The sequence below is a fragment of the Rutidosis leptorrhynchoides genome, chromosome 2 (genome assembly GCF_046630445.1).
Source record: "Rutidosis leptorrhynchoides isolate AG116_Rl617_1_P2 chromosome 2, CSIRO_AGI_Rlap_v1, whole genome shotgun sequence".
NCBI lineage: Eukaryota > Viridiplantae > Streptophyta > Magnoliopsida > Asterales > Asteraceae > Rutidosis > Rutidosis leptorrhynchoides.
The window spans coordinates 236,414,297-236,422,500 of record NC_092334.1 but is presented as its reverse complement, the minus strand read 5'-3'; positions in this window follow the sequence as shown (position 1 = coordinate 236,422,500).

The following is an 8,204-nucleotide window of genomic DNA, read 5'->3' as shown; positions in this document are numbered from 1 at the left end:
TTATTATTACTGATTATTGTATTATTATGATTATTATCATTAATATGATTATGAACATGTTAACAACATACATGTTACAAAATTAATAATAAAGTTGATATGATAAAAATTATGGAAAATGGTTATAATTATATGATTACAGATACAATTATGAATACGATTACGAATTTAGGTTATAGAAACTGTAGTCATAAGTTTAGAAATTAAACCCAAAGTTTATGATATATCTATTTATTATTATTAACACTGTTATTATTATCATTATATTATTTAAGTAAATTATCATTTTTATTAGAATTATTATTATTATTATTATTATTATTATTATTATTATTATTATTATTATTATTATTATTATTATTATTATTATTATTATCATCATCATCATCATTTTACTAAAAGCATCATTTTAATTAAAATTATCATAATTATCATTTTTATTAAAACTACCATTTATATTAAAATAAACATTATTACTTCTATTATTATTACTATTAATACTATCACTATTATTATCATTCTTATCATTATTAGTATTCTTACAAATAGATATTTTTATATAAAAATACATTACAATAATATTAATATTACATATCACTATATTTTTATTATTAAAATGATAGTAAACTAAACTATATATATAAAATGTATCAATTAATATATAAATATATATTATTATCATATATAAACCCTAATATAAATTTTTATTATTAACATGATTTAAAGAATGATAAATATTAGTTGTATAAAATATGTAAATTAAATATATTAAATTTATCTAAATAACATATAATATAACTAGTATATTATTAATAATAATATAAATAAATTTGTTCGATTACCCTTATATGTGTTAATGTATATATAAATGATCGTGAGTTTTTATAGTTCAGTATCGTCGTATGAATATTTTTACTACAAAATATTGTATCGTGAGTTTCATTACTCCCTTTTTATATATATTTTTGGGACTGAGAATACATGCGCTGATTTTACTAATGTTTTACGAAATAGACACAAGTGATCAAAAACTACATTCTATGGCTGGATTATGAATATTGAATATCACCCATTTTTAGCTTGGTAACATAATAATTAGGAAACGGGTATGGCCCCTAATTGACGCGAATCCTAACGATAGATTTATGGACCTCGACAAGTCTCATCCGGGGTACAGATGCTTTAGTACTTCGAGATTATTATTATTATACAGACGAGAGGTTCTGTTTGGGGATATTCTATGCATTAAAGTTAAGTCGGTTATCAAGCGTTCACCATATGAATGATTTTTAATTCGCGGGTTACGCGTGTTATTTTGTACTCGGGTTACGTGTACAATTAAATATATGAAATCTTGTGGTCTATTAAAATGATGGAAATGAATGATTATGATAAACTAATGAACTCACCAACCTTTTGGTTGACACTTTAAAGCATGTTTATTCTCAGGTATGAAAGAAATCTTCTGCTGTGCATTTGCTCATATTAGAGATATTACTTGGAGTCATTCATGACATATTTCAAAAGACGTTGCATTCAAGTCGTTGAGTTCATCAAGATTATTATTAAGTCAATTATAGTTGGATATATTATGAAATGGTATGCATGCCGTCAACTTTCGATGTAATGAAAGATTGTCTTTTCAAAAACGAATGCAATGTTTGTAAAATGTATCATATAGAGGTCAGGTACCTCGCGATGTAACCAAATATAATGTATTCGTCCAGATGGATTAGGACGGGTCATTAAAATATAGAGGTCAAATACTTCACGATGTAATTATATGTTATTGTATTCGTCCTTATGGATTAGGACGGGTCATCTCATGTGGTATCAGAGCGGTGATCTTAGCGAACCAGGTCTTGCATTAGTGTCTCTAACTGATAGTTGATAAGATCCATTAGTAAGTCTGGACTTCGACCGTGTCTGCATATCAAAAGTTTTTCTTATCATTTTTGTCGAAAATTACATGCTTATCATCTTAAGTCTAGACACATTTTAGTGCAATTATTGCATAGATAGTGTATAGACAAAAACTCACATCTTACCATATAAACTCTGCCTAACAACTTCCGAAAGTTCCTCCGTCTTCTACGGAATCTTTTGGACTATATATAGGTATTCTATGTAATTAGAATATCATCCGAATTCAAAAATCATTCCATATCGAAAATCCTTTAACTGATCGTGTAAGATGGATCCTGTACCAAATTCGAATTCATATAATTTCGAAGGCGATTCTGAAGACTCTGAAGGTAGTGTGACTGAAGTACCCTAACTGGTTGACTACACTTCTTTCTGGAGGAGATGGGGATGGATTCGAGACATACTCACTCGCTGGAGAAATGAAAAGGGAGAACCCTACCACGAACCAAATTTACCTCCCGACATCGTAGAACTTGACGCACTCACCGGTCAACCAATTCGCAATACCGTTTTCACACTTTTTGCCCGAATATTCCGCCTTGAAGAACGCATTCATAGAATTATGTTATTAATTCAGCCCCTACTCCCGACTACTAATCAAGTAGGATTAGTGGAAGAAATTAGAGGGCTTCGTGCTAGGCTTGAAGAAAGATTGGAATTTCTAGAAAATACAGTACACAATTTGGAAGGTAGACTTACGTCTACAGCAATAACACCAGTACCACCAACAACATCCACATCGCAAGCCTCAATACCACAAGCACCCGCAGCATCACTGGCATCAACGGTACCACCATCATCAACACCAACAGTATCATTACCACCACCAACGACAACCGCGTCGTAAACCTCAACTTTACAATCTGTCCCATAAGCACCAATGTTATACGCCCTATAGATACCAAGGAATACCAACAACAACAAACGATGAAGTATTGATTCATAACTTCATTGAAGAAATATTTTGCGGCGATTATGTAATCTCCAAAGTCTTACAGATTATTTATTCTGATCGCAAATCAGATGAGTGAACAGAGACTGTAGAGTAGAAACCCTATCAGAAATGGTACGTGATTTACAAACTATACTTGTTATGCAAACAGCATCAACAGTACTGTCAACATCACCAGCACTGTCAGTGCCATCAACATCGTCAGTATCAGCAGCACCTCCAACATCACAAGCTCTGCCAGATCCATAATCACAGCGAACATCATCACTAATAAACAACGAGTATATTGTATCAACGAATTACGAAGTATTACCTCATTCCCTCTGAAGAATTTATATGTATATAAATTTTGAAACCATAACAAAATCTTTCCGTACTAAGCTATTACGTGTGAATCTTTAACCGGTAGGTACTACTTGGTTAATTCATATTCATATGACTAATATGCTATAATGTACATCATTCGTTAGCAATTTAACCATCATTAACTACAACCTCTGTTTCAAATTCAATGAATTCCAGGTCATAATAAACCAAGTCTACTACTCAAATACATGTTTGATATTACACTTTCATTTTCACCATACTCTAAACTTTCTAGAAAACATCATTCATATCTTGCGAAGTTCACAAGAATTCCACGAGCACCAACATCATTCACTAAAAAATGAATAATGAAGTATTGATTCATAATTTCATTTACGTTGAAGAAATAATCCACTAAGATTAAGTAATTTCTAAAGTTTTAGAGATTATTCTAGCTGAAAATCAAATGAGTTTAATTTAATATTAACTCATTAAATCTGTATTACATCTGAAGAAAATATAAATATGTTTTCATAAAGACTATAATAAAATTCATTTGTACAAAATATTATTTGTGAAATTTTTTTTTAACGGGTAGGTAATACCCGAGAGATATATAAATTCACAGTTAATATGTTACATCCTTCGAATCTGATTCCGCAATCATCAACTATACTCACTACTTTCACAACGATATACATTCTTTCACATCCAAATTTGATTACATATTCTGATCTTAACAAATCAAAATTTAAGTCAAGATTTAACAGAAGACATCACTCTTAGAATTTTTACATCTTTCAAAGCTATACTTTAACTTCAAAACGGTGCTAGGACATCATTTCTATTCATAGAACCTAGAAAAAAATATTTGTATCATTCAAAATTCTAGAACATCATAGGTATGTTAACGATTACAATCTGAATTCAAACCCTTCGAAATTTCTGAAGACACTTCAAATAATGAACAATCGAAATGATAATCCAACCACTTGTACCCACAGTCATGTACCTGAAAAACTCTCGAAACCAAAGTCATAGTTTAACACGTATTCGTGTCAGATCCTTTTGCATTTATTACCAAAAATCACCTTTCAATTCCTTTTTAAAATAGACAGTTTTGTCACAACTCTAGCAAACCAACTTCAATTGTTCATTCGAATGAGCCTTATTATAATGATTACCCTTTCATCATTGTTACCAGGGAACCTTTTATGTCTCGCCACATTAGCAGTAAACTTACCAACAACTTCGTTGATCTTTAAGCCTCTCCGAAAAATCACTATACTTATTCATTGAAACCCCATCATGTACTCATCTGCATCATGTAATGGTAGTTGCCATACTAAAAAGCTTGAATCATTATTCTTGAATTTCGCAGCAATTCTACGCCAGCAATTATATATATACATATAACGTCTATCTCCAAGACTCACATACTTCGAATGTGAAGTTTCTGAAAAACGCCCTAAACTGCGAACTAGTTCTCCGAATTTTGAAAAATGCTGAAGAAGCAGAAAAAACTGTAAACGACCTTAACAGTCAAAATTTTGACGATAAAGATTAGCGTGTTGGCAAAGCTCAGAAAAAGAGAAGATTTGGTAATATCTTCGACGTTTCTGAAGATATCTTCATAACTATTGTTATCCGAAAGTATTTACCTCTTCGAGCTATCTGTGTTACATCATAAAAGAAACTATTTTAGTTTCTAAATTCTGAAACCTTCGAACTTAAAATATGAATGTTATTGAAGTAGTGTTGGGAACTGATGCATGAGTTAGTATAATATAATGACACTTGATCAACGTGATTATATTACAATAAGTCATGCTGAGTTTTTAATGGGACATGACTATTCACAGACCATACCGTCATCATGTGTCATGTTACACGACTCTGGTATCCTCTAAAAATATCAAGAAAATATTTTCTTGATGATTCAGTCTTTCTCGGATATTCTGGTAATGTGACAAATCAAATCGTGCTACTACCTTTCCTTTCTACTTTGTATATTATGATAATTTGAAACTCCATACCTACGAATTCTGGACCATTACTTGCGAAAAGAAAACAAAAGCATGAAGCTCTGAAATAGAAAGGGGGTATAAATCGCAGCAAACGGAAAAGAGCATTAACCGTAGATGTCAATAATTATGAAAAGACAAATACAAGGAAGGATTATGAAAATCACCACCCCAAGAGCGAAATAGAAGTAAATAGATTCCTCCGGAGGGAGTTGGAAAAGAAGGAAAATTGTTGCGACAGTTAGGAACATATCAAGGATCAGAACTGGATCAAGTATATTGACAAATGTTTTAGAAGTATGAATTGGGGAAGAAAGTATAGAAGATAAGTGATAATGCTACAAACAAACACATATTTCATAGCATTATCCTTCAAGAAAGACAAGCTTTTGGTTGCAATTGTTCCATTTACAAGTGATATTCGTTTAAATAATAAAAGTTGAAGACAAAAGACAGATTCGACGATTTGAAGATGCAAACGACCAAAAAGCTAAAAAGTACAAAGTACAATCCAAGTGGTTAAATTTATTGATGAGAAACGTCTCAAAATTACAAAAGTATAAGTCGCAAAACGTAAAGTACAAGATATTAAATCGTACGAAAGGATGATGTGCGAGAAGTGTCGTATAAATTGTCGTATAAAATAATATGGAAAAATACCGATTAAAGATTTCTACACACTAACGGGCAGTGTACCCGATCGTGTAGTAGTATAGTAACTGGTTTAGTTCCGTGTATCGTTCCAAGGACAGTTGTATTAGCCAAACTAGAATTAGAAACTATATTATGATTAACTAAGTAAATGAAACTTAAAGGTACAAGTTTTATGTTTTGGTGGCCATTTAACGATTTAGCCAAATCAGAGAAGGTTAAATGTAAAAACAATATTTTTGGTCTTTTAAATTTATAAGATGAAAATAAATGCAAAGAAAGCAAGTAAGATAGTTTTGATTTAAATCAAAGAGATGAAATGTTCATCTAGACATTTTACCCTCGGTATTGGATGTAAGTTTTGATATTAAGGCCTGATTGAATAATTATGTGTGTAAGTTATCTAATAGGTTCACTAAGAGTTCTCTTGAATAAACACGCAAACACAATCACAAGATCAAGGGTTCCCTTTTCACTATGGTTCTTGTATTTGTAATCAAATAAATATTATAAGCATGCTAATCACCTAAATCGATCCGCCAAGAGTTCTCTTTAGCGAGTACTCAAACTAGAATTACTAAGTGAGGATTCCCTATTACTTAGACCTTTTCGTTTGTGACTAGTTGATTAGCTAGATCAAAGACTTGAATAACAATTGTCTTTGCGTTCGCTCTACACAATTCATTCCTATTTTGTTTAACCATTTTAATCTAGTTTACCCCCTTGGTCCAGTTTAGTAAACAATCAATCTAAGACAAGTTGATTGTAAATCAATATGATACATCAACAAGAGTTCTCTTTATCAATAACATATCAATTAACTAGATACAAATGATTTTAACAACAATAAGCATGGTTCTTAATTCAAGCTTTAATCTATCACACATAATACATTCAATCAATAAGATTACATCCAATACCTTGGTTATTAATCTAGACAAACATTATAGAAACTAGCCAACAATTATGGTAACAGACAACATAACAAGCAGATTAACAAATGAAATCAATGTTTTAGAACAAGGAATAACCTACAAGAACAAGGAGTTCTTGGATGATGAAGGTTTTGATCTTTGATGTCTTGATGTTGAGCCTCTTCCAAGAGCTTGGAGTTCTCCAATTTTGCTCCTAAAAATCGTCTCTGTACTCTCTGGTTCTTAAGCTATGAAACAGTCCCTCAAAACAGTAGTTTTAAAGTGGAGAAAGTAGGTAAAAAGCACAAAAGTCGGCTGAAACCTACTACTGGACGGCGTCCAAAAAGGCTGGACGGCGTCCCGTCCTTAAGATCTAGACGGCGTCCTTGTATACAGGACGGCGTCCTGTTTCAAGAAGCTGGACGGCGTCCTATAACCCCGGACGGCGTCCAGATACTCTGAAATCCACTGTTTCGCTTTCTTTTCAATCCTCTTTTATTTGGACGAAGCCTAACACCTTGGAAGCTTTGTTTTACCATTTTAGAGCACTAAATAGACCTTAAGTCGTATCGGGATCAACCAATGTCATAAATCATCAAAACTCTTTGTAAATCACTCTTCCTATACAAATTTGCGCATCTTGGATTATCACTTGTAGAAACGCCTTCATTATCCTCGATTCTAGAGCATTTTACACGATATTGCGATAGATATATATGATGTTATTGAGTAATATCAAAACACCCCACACTTAAACCTTGCTTGTCCTCAAGCAATTCTTTCTTTACAAAGTAGAACAATATCAAACATAATCACACAATATAGATTAAAAACATTACATGAATCACTCGAAGCACACGAAACACACACGTTGATATGAAACACAACTCACGCTATATACACAATGGAAACACACGCTTTAAGTATAGCACACTTTTATTGAAATCACACGCACGATATATACACAATGGAAACATACACACACATTTTTGGGAGATTAGAGCCAAGTATCCGAAAAATCTGACCTTAGGGAAATCAGGATCTTATGAAAACGTTTTATGGTTTTGAAAATATCATGCTAGTTTTTAATACTATGCACGTTTTCCGATTTTGATCGGATTTTCTGAATTTTTAAAAATGAGTGCGGGTTTCCCGCTATTGGTCAAGCCAATCCCTCCCACGGTACCTAACATTACGAGATGTCGGTAGAAAATAATGTGCTTTAGGAGGATACACATTACGTCCGAACATCATTGACAATTATGAGGTAATCATCTAATCCGTTAAATCAATCATGAAGATTGAGGTTTATCAGTCTTAAAAGCTGATATTTTACCTTTCTGGAGGTTATCCTTCCGGGGATCTGATAAATCACTAACATTTTGTGTATACATGGTGCCCCCCCGTTTTACTAGTTAATCTCCCTCATTG